This window comes from Cavia porcellus, unplaced genomic scaffold (genome assembly GCF_034190915.1).
Source record: "Cavia porcellus strain 051 isolate PalLab524CR breed Dunkin Hartley unplaced genomic scaffold, mCavPor4.1 scaffold_31, whole genome shotgun sequence".
Classification (NCBI taxonomy): domain Eukaryota; kingdom Metazoa; phylum Chordata; class Mammalia; order Rodentia; family Caviidae; genus Cavia; species Cavia porcellus.
The window spans coordinates 36,186,016-36,197,951 of NW_026947514.1; the positions used below are offsets into that span (position 1 = coordinate 36,186,016).

The 11,936-nt window shown below is 43.9% G+C and overlaps 1 long non-coding RNA gene across 2 annotated transcripts in view; it reads right to left on the minus strand.

The window, feature by feature from the left end:
• The window catches only part of LOC106028223 (uncharacterized), a 30,445-nt gene extending 18,985 nt beyond the window's left edge, over positions 1–11,460 (minus strand). For both annotated transcript variants that reach the window (XR_001201844.3, XR_001201843.3), the window contains exons 1-2: positions 11,261–11,460; positions 6,713–6,942 (exon numbers count right to left, since the gene is read on the minus strand). This is a non-coding gene — a long non-coding RNA (uncharacterized LOC106028223). The remainder of the gene's footprint in view (positions 1–6,712; positions 6,943–11,260) is intronic.
• Between the last annotated feature and the right edge of the window lie 476 nt (positions 11,461–11,936).

Consider the following 11,936-nt stretch of genomic DNA (forward strand, 5'->3'; position numbering starts at 1 on the left):
GTGAGTTTGAGGACAGTCTGGTCTACAAAGTAGTTTAAGGACAGCTTGAACTGTATAGTGAAATCCTGTTTAAAAAAAAAAAAAAAGACACACACAGTACAGTAAAAATAGGGGTGACTGGGATTTTTTTAGCTTTATTAACCTCTTATGAGACCACTGTCATACATGTGGGTCATCATCCATCAAAATGTCATTGTACCATGCGTAATGGGAATTATATCAGGATTCTTTTCATTTCAGGCAACAGAAAAGCCAAGCTAAACACTGTAAGCAGAAAAAGAATGCACCATATCTAATAACTGAACAGTTCAAGGGTATGAACCGCTCTCAGACACTGTTGAATTCAGGAGTCAGCGACCATCAACACCTGGGCTCTCCGTCACACTACACTATTAAGTTCCACTGATATTTTAGGCTTTGGGGCTCTCATAGCAGAAGCTTTTGCTAGTAGAGGAATCAAAGAAGGGTGATTTTTTTCTCACATAAGAAATACAAACATAGGTTTGTACTTTTCTCAGGTTTTTTCTCACAAGACACATAGCCCAGAATAGACACAGATAACGTTATTGCTATGTAGCATCTCAGTAATGTCACAGCCTCCTCATTCCTGTCCCACCATCTTTAGGTGTCAAGAAGACTAATCAAGCTCCAAGAACTCAAGACAGACAGGGGAGACTATCAGTTTTTAAATTTGTTTTGTTCGGAAGAGCAACTCTTTCTTGAAGCCCCCATCTGACCTCAGCTTCTACTTGGTTGGATATGTCAGGGCCACATGACCAACTTAGCCACAGCAGAGGCTGGGAGAGTATGTTTATATGTTTTTCTGGTTCCTAAAGTAGAAGCAGAGTTTTCTGGTGATTAAAGGGCTATTGTTTGTTTGTTTGTCTGGTGTTTGGTTGGTCTTGAGTTTTATGTTTTGTCTGTATTGTTCTTGGAGGGTGTTTTGTTTTGTTTGTTTTCAGAGGGATGGGTTGGGTTTTATTTCTTTGAAAAAAAGTCTTGCTGTGTGGTTCAGACTGGCCTTCAACTCATTTATATGGCTGGCCTTAAACTCACTGTTATCCTTTTACCTCAGCCTTGTAAGAGCTAAGGTAACAGATGTGCACTATCATGCCTAGATTTAGGGTTTTTTAGTTGTTCACTTGTTTTTTGTACCATGCAACACTCAAAGAATCGGCCATAGTGAGGATGGTGGGGTGGTTCTGCCTCTTTATTACAGAATCTGATTAGTGGCGCCCTTGGCATTTCTCAGCCAAAATGGGGAAAAGCAGAAGAGAAAGGCCAAAAGCTGTGTTTTAAGGATATTATTCAGAAGTTGCAGGCAGCACTTCTCTTCTTAAAACTATTCACCAGAACATGAGTCACATGACCACACCTAGCTGCAAGGGAAGCTGGAAATTGTAATACGTGGGTGGCTGTGCATAGCTAAAACTTGAGAAATTTTATTACTAACATGGAGAATGGGAGGAGTACTTTGGGCAATTAGCAGTCTCCTCCAGAGCAGTTATAAGGGAGAGAATTTGAATGGATATTAGATTATTCAACCATTTCTTATTCTGCTTCCTTCTCAGAGAGGCTCACTTTTGAGAAACTCAGAACACTTTAGCACTGTTAGCTTTACATTCTCCCTAGTTCAAGCCCATTGGTACCATACAAACAAAGAAACAAACACTAAAGCCTCTTTGCAGCTACCTTGACCAGTTTCATTGATTCTAAATGGGTCATGTGACCATTGTTAGCAAGAGAAAGCAATGATTGATTGTTCCTGAGTCATCTGCCCTGCCAAATCACCTGGAGCTTCTTGGGCTTCAATCTGCTTGCTTATAAGCAGGATGGTGGGAGAATGTCATTGTCCATGAATGCATCCTTTCTGGTTCTACTCCTCAGATTTATTCTAACAATATCATTCAAAAAGCCAAGGCCTCTGTCTGCTGGGTTTAGTGGCACACACCTGTTAACCCAGTGCTTGGGAGGCTGAAGCAGGAGGATCACTGGGAGTTTGAGGTCAGCCTGGGCTACATAGTAAGACTGTGCTGGAGGAAAGAAAGAAAGAAAGAAAGAAAGAAAGAAAGAAAGAAAGAAAGAAAGAAAGAAAGAAAGAAAGAAAGAGAGAGAGACAAGCCCCTATAAATAAAAATAAATATTACTGGATAAATGACATATATTTTATCTCATAATACATTCCAAGTTAAAAATATTTAATTAGTGCTTGACAGATACCTGGCACCTTATATGTCTCTGTCACAGTTCTTAGAGTAAGTCCGTGGGAGAAGTGTACCTTTGCATATTTCATTTAATGGATGAAGAAGTTTAGCTCTAGCTGTGCCACCTTTTAGCCTCCAGGAACTTTTCCTGAGCCTTCACCTTCCCTGGGGGCAGGAAGGGCCCAGAGCAGGCCACACCACCCCCGTGGGATTTCTCTGCTCTGGGCCTCCCACCAGCCAGACCAAATCGCTGAAGCCTGACTGCAGTAGGAGGCTGTCCCACTGTGGACCTCTGTTTTTTTCTCTGACTTTGGTATAGACAGACCTACACTGCTGCCCAAGACTGTCCACACCTTCCTCTGCCCTGTCTATCACGCACACCTAACTCCAGCTTGGCTTCTGTGTCCCAGAAGACCCCAACAACACGCTTCTTTTCTTGGCTTGATTTAGCATGTGGCCTATACCTGTATGTTCCTGGTATTTGTTTTTGCACTATTGGGAGTTGAATCCATGGCTTCATGAATGTTAGAGAAGTGCTCTACCACAGAGCTACATCCCTGGCCCTTTTTATTTTGAGAGTCCTGCTAAATCACCTAGGCTGGCCTTGAACTTCTGATCCTCCTGCCTCAGCCTCACAAGTAGCTGGGATTACAGACATAAATCACTGTGCTTGGCTCAAAGATTCTTGACTGTTTAGGCATGAATGAAAATACGAATTAAAAACTAGGTGTTGGAGAAGATTTTTTTTTTAACTTTATTTTGACCGTGGTAAAATACAATAGAACAAGACAGAATAAAGCCAACTAAGATTGTACAGTGAAATTGGTACAGAACTTCACAGCAGGTTACCGGGATAACAGTAACAGGTATCATAGTATATTTCATTATCTTTATAATAGTTGTCCTTTCAATCACGTATATCGAAATGAGGTGAAATACTGAACATTATAGAACTTATCAAAACAGAATATTGAATAGAGCAGTACCATTAATCAGGATAGAGAAAAACAGTAATAAAAAATATTTGCCTTCAAAGAGATGGTAGAAGGAAGTCCCCCTTATTTGCTATGGTTAACCTCCAAGGAGATGCTCAGATTTCTGGTTCCCATTTACTAACGGGGCAGACAGGAGAAGGGGGGTAGGGGAGGTGGGATGTTTGACTCTAGGCCGTGCATCAGTAGGTTCACTATTGCTTAGCAGGGATGCAGGCTAGTTGTTTAGTTTCCTAGCGTCCTAAGTTTCAACATGGCGTGGATCTCAGGAGCTGCTGGTGGTTCTCCCCCTGGAAGGGCCACAGTCTGCCACACCGCCACCGCTTATCAGGCACACACCTATAATCTCAGCACTCAGGAGTCTGAGGCAAAAGAATTGCCCTGAGTTTCAGCCCAACCTGAGCTCCATAGTGAGTCCAAACCAGCCTTAATTACAGAGTGAGACCCTGTTTAAAAAAAAAAAAAAACCATCAAAAAGAAGGAAGAGAGAAATCTTGAAGACATAGGGGTAGGGAGAGAATTCATGAACAAAATGCAAACCACACAGGAAATACTTCAAAGAATCAATAACTGGGATTTCATCTTATTAAAAATTTTTTGCACTTTAAATTACCAAGAAAGTGAAAAGAAAACCCACAGAATGAGAAAGAGTTTTGGTTGACAATCCCTCAGACAAAGGAATTGTATCCAGAATATAGAAAGAATTGAAAAACATTAAGCCCCCAATTCAAAGACCCTCTCCAAAAATGGGCATGAAGAAGCGTTCACCATCACTGATCATTCAAGAAATGCAAATTAAAACAGCACTGAGATTTCATCTCACTACAGAAAGAATGGCTGCCATCAAACTAACAAATGTGGGTGAGGATGCAGGGGAAAAGGAATGCTTCTCCACTGTTGGTGGGAGTGTAGATGGTGCAGCTACTGTGGAAATCAGTTTGTAGATTCCTCAAAAAACTAGGACTGGAGGTCCCATTTGACCCAGGTACCCCTCTTCTTGGTATCTTCCCCAAAGAATCAAAATCAATATGGAGATTCCTTAACAAACTAGGATTAGAAGTTCCATTCAATCCAAATACCCCTCCTGGGTATTTTCCCAGAAAAATTGAAAAGATCATGTCATAACAATATATATATACCCCATGTTTATAGCAGCACAATTTGTAATAGCTAAATCTTGGAAACAACCAAAAGGCCCAACAACCGGAGTAGATGAAAAAGATGTGGTATTTTTATACAATGAAATATTACTCAGCTATAAAAAGGATGATCTTGAGGCTTTTATAGGTAAATGGAGGCAACTTGAGACTATCTTCATAAGTGAAATAAATGAAAGCTACATTTTTAAATATCACATTGTCTTTTTAGTGTAAAAAATAATAAAAACTGAAAGAGTAGTAAGATCCAAAATGTGTAACAGATATGGTAAAAATGAAAAGGAGAGAAAGTGCTCTAAAGGATATAACTGTATGTAAGTTTAAGTGTGTAAGATAGATAACCATATTACTGAGTTTTCATTGGATCATTGAACAGAACAGTTTGCACTGTCAATGTCTGATTCTCTGTCCACTTTTTATGCTTTGATTTTGTAACTTGAACAACTATTCCTAAGAGGACAATATATAATTTATCAACTAGTGATTTCTTAGTGTTACTTTTTTTTTGAAATTCTGTATGATTTCTATCCCTTTCCTGTTTTGTTTTGTTTCTTTTTTCTTTAAATAAAAAATTAAAAAGTAAAAAAATAAAAAGGAGGACAAGGAGGGAGGAGGAGGAAGAGGAAAAAGCAGAAACTCCCCTTCGCAGCAAGTTTCTGAGAGGGGAAATCATCATTGCTGGTTTTTTTGCCCCCATATCAGGGGCTAAACCTGATATAGGAGGTGGCAGGTGTGCCACTGGCCGGGGAATGAGCGGGATCTGTCAGTGACAAGATCTCAGGACAGGGCCAGACAGTTTCCAGGGCTCCGCACACGGGCCTTCTCATGGGCTCCCGTGGGAAGTGGACAGTGTAACGAAGGCCAGACACCACACGAAGCTCACTACAGTGAGTTTCCTCAAAGCCTACACTTTCTCGGACATGGTGTGTACTTGTATGTTTGTTTTTACCCTTTTTTACTCTTGTTTGGCCCAGTTGACTCTGCAGAGCTGGTTTCTCCCATACCTACCGCTCCCCAGCACTTTTCAAATCAACTTTTAGTGCCATTTTTGGTTGTCCCAGCCAGTTTTTGGTTTGAGGCAAAAAGGACCCAGAATACTTTTGACTGGAGAACCACTTCTAAAGGAACTACCCAATAACACAGGCAAGGCCTTCTCAATGAGCTGTAACTCCAGCCTTTTTTTAGTTTGACATAGGTTCTCACTAAATTGCCCAGGCTGGACTCTACTTTGAAATCTGCCTGCCTCGGCCTCTCACGATGCTGGGATTACAGGTAAGCATCACTAAGCCCAGATTCACTGCTGGTCTTATCAGGGTGAACATCCAACTGGACTGGGTAAGTCAGAGGCAGAAGGTGGAAAGGGGCCACAGCTTCCCTGGAGTCAATGCTGTACAGAGCATTCTCCATCCAGAGGCCTCCAGTGCTGATTCCAGTGCTGATTCTTCACCGAAAGAACACTGCTGCTTCTGGTACCTCAGCAAAGGTAGCAATGATCAAAGGAACAGAACACACTCACTGTCTTTGCCCACGGTCTCCACAGTGGTGACAATGCTCTAAATTCCCTGGAAATAAGATAATTAACCCCAGTCAACCCCGCTACCTAAGGATGGTCCTCAGCACTCATCCCGGGATTGGCCCTGGCACCCAGAGTGGGTTGGTCCTACCAATGTGTTTTATTTGGCATCCTTGGTCTTTTTTAAAAATAAAACTTAAAATTAGCTGACAGAATTTATCAACTGCAATATTTGACACAAAAATCTGAAGTTCTTACTTCTCAAAATATCAGCCAGATGTGGTAGCTCAGACCTACAATCCCAGAACTCTGGAAGGCTGAGGCAGGAGGATTCCAAGTTAAGGCCCAAGCTGAGCAAGTTTAGCAAGATCTTATCTCAAAACAGAAAATAGAAAAGAGCTGGGGTACTGTTCAATGCAAAGACCCTGGGTCCAACCCTTAGTACCAAATAAGTAAAAAAATAAAAATCTGGCCAGACCCATGTACTGACTTCCTCTCCAGCCAATCTGGAATGCCTACTATCCCTATCCTATGACACCTTCTGGCCCTGAAGTCACTTAGGTCATGACACAAAGCTTAGACTGCACTAGACAGTGAACTACTTGTGAGCTCTCTGACTTAGATTATGAGGTCTGAATAATATTCAGCTAAAATTAACTGTCCCCTCATGAAGAAAATTAATTACTGCCAGGCATGGTGGCAGACGCCTGTAATCCCAGCACCTGGGATGCTGAAGCAAGAGGATCCCTGTGAGTTCAAAGCCAGCCTGGCCTACCCAGTGAGGTCAAGGCCAATCTTGAACTATGGAGCAAGTTCCTGTCTTAAAAGAAAGAAAGTGTTACTCACCAGCTCAATGTCACGAATAGGATTTCAAGAGGAAAGATTTTAAGGCGGCTTCCTTCTAACACTCCAGCAGGGAAGATGAGCACAGCCAGAAGGTTTGGCAGCAGGGACAGCTGGGCACAGGTGGTGGGACAGGCAGAGACCCTGCGCTGAGAGAGGCAGGACTGCTGTGTTGGCTTTCCCCTCGCTACTTAGGAGACCCTGAGCGTTTCCTTCACTGTCAGCGCAGCAGCCTGGAAGAGATCAGTGAAAAGTCAGAGCCAGGATCTACTGAGTGTTTGCTGCGTGCAAAGCGCTGTGCTGAGAGCTTTGTCAGCAGCTTTTCCTCCATTTCATACCCGGCTCCAAGGGCAAGCGCTAGTACCATCCCCGAAGCAGGGGCTAGGTTTTGTGACCTGTGCAAAGTCGGTGAAGCCAGAATTTGAAGTCCAGACACTGTGACATGAGTTCACACCTGCTTGCACTGCCCTGTGACAGTGTTCACACCTGCCGAAGGTGACTGAAGAATAAACAAGACACATGACCTAGTAGCTTTTATAGACTACAGGCTTTGAGCATAGTTGGTGCGGTACCTAAAATTCACCACCATTTCAGTCTGGTATCGTCTTAATTCATTCAAATTAATGAATTTGAATTAGAAATTTTTAAAATTTTTTTTTTCTTTTAAGGAGCGATTGTGACAGTTGGGACTGACACAATCATTAGTCCTGTGGTGCCCTCTGCTGACAGGAGTCAGGAAAACTGCCACTGTCCATCCCCAACCCTAAGGAACAACTTTCAGCATCCTCCAGTTGGCCCGGGCATTGTGGCAGTGGCGAACTGGGCCTAGAGAGACACGGTATGCAAGGCACAGGAGACCTGACCAAGCCTGTCCTCTGTTGATCTCAGTCTAGAGAAGGAAGGCAGAGAAAGCCACAGAGAGGGTGACCTAGCTGTCATTTTACAATACATTCTGGAGTAAAACTATCCATTCAGCATTGCTAGGTGAGGAGAACAGAGTCAGACGCTGTCATCCTCCTCCTCAGAGGGCCACAATGACCCTAAACCATGAGGTCAGCCATGCTCTTTTCTCAGGGTATGTAGATAATTGCTTAATAACCGCTCCCTTGCAGGGGCATGTAGTGCCTCCAATGACCATGGGGCAAATGACCCATAATGACCAATTTCAAGTGACCAACATGATGATTCCAAATATTCTTGAAATTTTTACAATTGGTCTTTCACAAGCTGTAGGACCCCCACACCACTTCTTGCTCCAGAAAAATGACACTTTTTCATCTTCCTTCCAAACCAACTGCACTCCAGAGTGTTCCCAGATGGTACATTCCCATTAGCAGGGGTACATCAGCCATCTACAGCAAGGCAAACTCCAAATGAGAAATGGCAAATGCCCGCCAAAAGCCCCTTCAAAACTATGCTTGGGTGGCGCTGGTCACTTTCAACTCTTCCTGCTTTGTGGTCTTTTTGTGTCTAACCAACTGAAGAAAGAGGGACTGTGCAGGACATCAAGATATCTCCTTCTGACATCCGGTTTCTACCTCCAGTCCCAACCCCACAGGCTGGCTCACCGGCCAGCCTCAGTGCAAGCCCATCCAGACAGAGGCACTTCCGGCCTCCTGGAAGCACCCTGAGAGTTTCTGATTGTGAGGAGCTGACCAGCCCTGGGCACTTTGCACAACTCACAAGGAAGAAGGCCCTGCCTCAGCCCCAGAGAGAGAAAAGGAGCCCTGGAGATCCTACCTGACCTGGGGGAACAGTTCCCAACTGTCTCCAAGAACACAGGAGAGCCAAGAGCCCCAGAGAACCAACCTCCGGAGCACATGCTGGATGTCTCTCCAAAGAGACCACAAAACACTGTGATGACCTCTGTCAGTCAGCTGCTGCCAGGCCTCCACCTTTCCTAAGACTGGCAGTTTTCGCTGCACCCCGACTTTCCTCCCAGCCCACCTGATGGTGAAATCTATGGCGAGAAGACGGCGCACTTCCTGCTCAGCCATTCATTGCTGCATGTCCTTGAGACGATTTCTAAATCTCCTGAGAGTTGTCTTCTCAAACTGACAAGGAAATAAACACTGGCATGCAACACTAGGAGGATTAAATTGGAATGTGGTAGAAAGAACTTTCAAAATCAGAGTGTTATATAGATGTTATTTTTTTACCAAGAGAAGTCTTTGCAACATTTTTACTTTTCTCCTTATGAAAGGGACATATTTGCTTTGTGGAAATTCTAAAAATTGCATTTGGTATGGAAAAAATTAAAAAGACCTAGAGTTAACCATCCACATTTGGTGTGTTTTTCTCAGGATTTTTTTCTCATATGTGTATATAAGCATTCCCTATTTTAAAAGAAAGGACTGGAGCCAGGTATGGTGGTGCATTCTTATAATCTCAGCACTGTTTCTAGAAGCGTGAGAGTTGCAAGTTCAAGCCCAGCCTGGGCAATTTAGTGACATAGCAAACCCTGCCTCAAAACAAAAAACAAGAAAAGGACTTGGGATGTAACTCAGTGTGATTATAGTTCAGTGTGAAGGCCCTACGTTCTATTTCCAGGACTGCAGAAAGAAAAAAAGATGGATGGATGGATGGATAGATGGATGGATGGATGGATGGATGGATGGATGGATGGATGGATAGACGGATGGATGGATGGATGGATGGATGGATGGATGGATGGATGGATGGATGGATAGACAGATGGATGGATGGATGGATGGATGGATGGATGGGCCAATGGATGGATGGATGGATGGATGAACAGATCAAAAAAGAGAGAGAGAGAACAGGAAGGAGGGAGGAAGGGGCCAGGTAGAGAGCTCATTAGCAGAGCACTTGCCTAAGTATCTAGCATGCAAGAGACCTTAAGTTTGATCGCAAGCACCACCAAAACAAAGAAGAAAAAACTGGGATTTCCTTATACCAAGGAACCATGAGGTCACACACATACAACCCAGAGCCTTACCCACAGCAAAAGATGACAGAGCCTGTCTCCATTAAAACCAGTTGTAAACAAACACACAGCAACCTTCTCAGTTCCCCAATAAGGGGGTCTTGGGAGTAAAACCTGTTTTTCCTGATAGAGGCCTCCAAACTTTTGGCTCTGCAAACTATTTTAGAAAGGCAATATATCTACCTTTACGGATCACCTCGCCTGCCTGTCCTCATTTGTAAAAGATATTTGAAAAATAAAATTGGGACACTTTCCTCTTAGAAAAGCTAATATCACAGCAGGTATATTGATACAATGCACATTCTTCAGCCTTTTAAATGTGGAAATGAATATACTGATGGAGAACTTTTGAAAAACTTCGGTTTTTCTGCAACTGCTTTGCAAATTACCAGAGGTGTCCATGGAGAGTATAAATGCAATTTTTTCCACTGAGTTCTCTTGGTATTTTACAAAATGTCTATCAAGATTTCCAAAATTATCCCTTGCATCTTCCCTATATCAAGTGATTTTGGCTGTCAGAAATAGCTGGTCCTCTCTTGAGTCCACCTCAATCTTGACCTCACTAATATCTCAGTCTACTCAGGAAAAGAGGTAAAACTCTACGGCTCCCCACCCTTGGGAAAGGAGCCTCAGATATGTGTGTGACAGTGAATTGTCAGGAGAATGTGTCCTAAAAGACAAGTCCCAAGTGTCCCTTGAGTGGCCATATAAACTAGAGAGCTTGTGGCTAAAATACTGCCTGTCCAGATGTTTTGGGTTAGCTGGTGGCATAACCTAGGTTGCCACTTTTCTCCTAAAGATCTGTTTCCATGGTGTGGTGGCACTGTAATCTCAGCATTGGGAGACTGAGGCAAGAGGATCACAAGTTCAAGACAAGCCTGGGCAACTTAGCAATTTAGCAAGACCCTGTCTCTAAATTTTAAAAGGGGGCAGGGGCTGAGGATGTAGTTCAGTGCAAAGGCCCAGTACTCGGGGGAGGTGAGACCTGTTCCAAGCCCATTAATTCCTTGCCACTGCGGCCTGTATCCCAGCATCTCTCCAGATGCATGCAATAAGAAAGTGCATGGAGCCAAGGACACCCAGTCCATCAGGCCTGTCTACTACAAAAGAAATGTTAGTGACTTCTGCCTCCAAAGACAAGGCCCAGTTCCACCCAAGCAACAGGTCCCTCCCTCTGTGTTGGGTGCAGAGGTCACCTCATGTTCATGTAAGCCTTGGCTTTTGAGTCAGGAGACCTGGGTTTGAATCTTGGCTCAGGCATACCTCAGGAGGCTTGGCCTCAGGCGAGGGACTCTACCTTGCTAAGCCTGGGAGAAAAGGCTGTGAGACTAGATGCCTGGAAGTCACCGGGATGAGCAAGCTTGTGCAAGTGTCTGGGCTGACCTGGTGGCCTGAATGAGGAAAAGGTCCCACAGGGCCAGCTCTGCCCCTGGCCCTTCAGCAAGGCCATAGCATACAACTACCCAGCCAGCCTAGGAAGGGATTCTTCTTCCATGTCTGTGAGGAACTACCTGTCTTGTATTTGTCTACATTCTCCAGAGAGAAATGGAGTCTCCAGATGTACAGAGATACCTAAGTAAGATGGATCAGGAGAAATTACTTACATGGCAGTGAAGATCAAGTCCTGAGGCCAAAAAAGCCTGTGTTATAATTCACTCCAAGGCCTGAGAATGGGGGTTCCTTGTCCAAGGACAGAAAAGGATGTCAGGTGAAGGCAGGAGCAAATTTCACCATCCTTTGCCTTGTGGTGGTTTCTTCCCTCAGCAGACTGCACACGGCCCTCAGTGCCTCAGGTGGGCAGGCTCTTTGAATTGTCTTCTGATTCATTGCTAATCCCTTCCTGAAACACCCTGCAGACACACCCAGAAGTAACACTTCACCAGCTTCCCAGAAATCTCTCAGCCCAGTTAAATGATAGGTAAAATTAACCACTCACCCAGGCATGGTGGCACATGCCTGTAATCCTAGCACTCTGGGAAGCTGAGGTAGGCTTCCAAACTCAAACCCAGTTCAGGCAACTTCACTCAGTGTGAAGCCCTCATACCCACAAAGAAGTTAAGAACCAATTTTATACTCACATAAAAACAATCAAGGAGTAAGAGGGAAAAAAGAAAAACGAACAGTTCCTTTTCAGCATTCTGTTTTCACTAGTAGGCAACCTGTGGAAACAGAATCCTGAATCCTGCCAGTCTGTCCCAGCAAGCCAGCAGCTGCTTTATGGCAGAGCAGCGGGTAATCTCAGCAGACCTGCCCTGAGACCAGACTTACTGGACTCACCCC